The sequence below is a fragment of the Branchiostoma floridae genome, chromosome 10 (genome assembly GCF_000003815.2).
Source record: "Branchiostoma floridae strain S238N-H82 chromosome 10, Bfl_VNyyK, whole genome shotgun sequence".
NCBI lineage: Eukaryota > Metazoa > Chordata > Leptocardii > Amphioxiformes > Branchiostomatidae > Branchiostoma > Branchiostoma floridae.
In genome coordinates, this window is record NC_049988.1 from 1,274,107 (window position 1) to 1,277,036 (window position 2,930).

At 40.3% G+C, this 2,930-nt stretch overlaps 1 long non-coding RNA gene across 1 annotated transcript; it reads right to left on the reverse strand.

Annotated features, from left to right (window-relative positions):
- Positions 1–388: 388 nt before the first annotated feature.
- LOC118425142 lies at positions 389–2,100 on the reverse strand. Its single transcript, XR_004832272.1, has 4 exons — positions 2,045–2,100; positions 1,271–1,666; positions 914–987; positions 389–454 (listed from the first exon to the last, which is right to left on the reverse strand). It is a non-coding gene; the product is annotated as an uncharacterized LOC118425142 (long non-coding RNA).
- Positions 2,101–2,930: the final 830 nt, after the last annotated feature.

Sequence of the window (2,930 nt, forward strand, 5' to 3'; positions counted from 1 at the left end):
ACGCGGTCCCGTAGGACTGTGCATTTTCCTGTGTGTATATGTGTGTGTGTGTGTATGTGTATGTGTGTGTGTATGTGTGTGTTTATGTGTGTGTATGTGTGTGATATATATATGTGTGCGTGTGTGCGTATGTGTATTTGTATGTGTGTGTGTGTGTGTGTCTGTGTATGTGTGTGTATGTGTGTGTATGTGAGTGTGTGCGTGTATGTGTATGTATGTGTGTGTGTGTGTATGTGTATGTGTGTGTGTGTTTGTATGTGTGTGTATGCGAGTGAGCGTGTGTGTGTGTGTATGTGTGTGTGTTTGTGTGAGTGTGTGTGTGTTTGTGTGAGTGTGTGTGTGTATGTGTACGTATGTGTGTGTGTGTGTGTGTGTGTGTATGTGACGTACCTCAAACATTCTCGCAGTGCTCGCATACAAGACAAAATCCCCATGGGCAATGTTTTCTGCACGCCTGATGAAAAAATTAAAACAATTTCTTCGCGTTAAGGTTAAGCAAACAAATCAAGAATTTAGGTAAATCAACGTGCTGGCCGACGTGTTGACTAAATGCATTCGCGTTATTTACATCAGAATTGTAGATCGCAATACTCACAACATTTAATTGTAAATGTATTCTCTACAATGGACCAGTCAATCAATCTGGCATTCACTTCAGTCCATCAAGCACGCACACTGTATATAAACATCTATTGGGATTTTCTGCAAAGATTTACATTTTTCATGTATCCTCCGTTCTTTTGTTGTCAGGTGTGTATTTAATCTATTTCTCATAATGTTTCAATGTAATCTGCTACATGCATTGTTATTCATTTTCAACGTTAGATACAACTTGAATGGGCCACCTGAACAATAATTCGGTACTACGGGGATTATATTTTCTAAAGTAATGGTGATGATTTATAACGCTTACGATCCGTCGAATGTTGTAATGTGTGGATCTCCTGTAGAAGTACATCGGCCTTCCCTGGCATCTTCCACTCGGACCTGTGGTGTTGACATTGATACTAATCGTGTCTGATATATTTCAATGCTGTTACTTGTCATTATTCTTATTTCTTAGCATCGACAAAATACATCACAGTAGGAATCCGCAGCAAGAACAGAAAAAGTGTATTTCATGCCTTGTAAGGCTCCTCTTTAGTTTGCTCATCGTTGACTTTTTATTTTAGTGCGATCTCATTCGCCGGAATTCAATGTTAAAAATACGGCGATAATATATAATACCAAACAATATGGTATATAAGAGAGTAAAGAGTGTACAATGTACCTGTATCCTGGCTTCCGGCGTGTAACCATTGAAAAGATGCGGCACAAAGTGCAATGATCGTGGTGGGTGTGGAAAGGCCAACAGATTAGTAGGCGTTCCAAAAGTAATTGTCATTGTTTTAGTGGGGTTGGTCTTTCCTTGATCTTTTATGGCTCTCATTGTTATCGTTTCTCCATCAGCACGCTGAGTGACATCGCTCCATTTTTTAGCACGTATTGTAAGTGAACATGATTGAGACGCTACTCCATCTTCTCCCAACCAAAACGGAATTTCAATTGTGCAAGTGTCGTGTGTGTCAGAAGTGGACCAACAGGTGAAAGGCACAGTGGAGTAGTATGTAAGCTCGTAGAAAGACTCATTTGCTTGTGGAAGATTGATGAGATGATGAGCGTCAATCTGAAAATGAAATTTAAAAACAATATTAAGGAAATGAGCAGAAACTGTTCCGCAAGCCCAGGTTGACATATATCTAGTTGTCTGGTGGCCTTTTTTTCTAAACATTTTTTATGATAGTATTTCCATAGTTGCGACAACCAATACAAGTTAGTGCTTGTCCGGAATTCACAACGGAAAGTTCAACCAGCAGTGTTCTGTCTTTTCGCCGTTGTCTTGTTTTAGCATTTGATATACTGCTCTACTTGCCAACTCTTTACTGATGAATATTAGTGGGTGATAAGTACATCTATCTTATGCTGCATATTTACAGCTTACTTACAAATCCTTATAGCATCATATACAAAACGCGTAAGGGCTATGGCATTTTAAAAGTGTTACCTTAATTCCTGCCCATTTTGGTTCACTTGATATCCAGTCAGTCTTTTCCGCTTTGCTATTCCAGTTAGCACGCACTGCACAGGTAATCTAAGAAAAATCAATAATTTGATTGTATCAATGTATAATACGTTAACCCTTTTCGGACCGGTCGACACGACTTTTCGGGTCAATCCTGGACGGAGTGTGTGTGTGTATGTGGGGGGATATTGAGGCCCATGTTGCAGTTTCTCTTTGCGTTTCCGTCTCCGGGTTTGGTGCTGGCGGTGGTGGCGTTTGATCTGCTGGTGGCTCTCATGGTTATTGTTTCTCCATCAGCACGCTGAGTGACATCGCTCCATTCCTTAACGACTTTCTGACAGTGGGACTTAAGAAAGACTCCTTTCTGACAGTGGTTTCCTTACGAAAGACTCCTACACATTCTTCTGGCAAGGGAAAGGTATGGAAGAAACTAGGGAAAACGGAGTCGGCTTTGCCGTTAGGAATACTATGCTGCACATGATAGATTGATGTCCCTGCTAAATTGACGTAAAGCAGAAACAAACCGGGAGACAGCAATTTACGCGCGTCAGCAGAAAAACAAGCAATTTCAGAAATATAAACCGTTATCTGGATAGCATAGTTTCGCTGCCGTTTTGTGTGAAACATGTGACATTTAACGAAGCTGCTGGCGTCATTATTGGTGACCTTGAATTTTACAACACTTGTTTACGGCGTTATCAATTACCCCATGTCCCTATCAGTGCGACTCGACATACGGTCAAACATGGTATTTAAATCGCTTAAAAAACGAATGCAAATCAACTCTTTCAAGACTTGAATTATCGGCAACTAATATCTCCAGATTTGTGTTTGAAGGATTTTTGGAATATGGAGGGAATTTTGAATT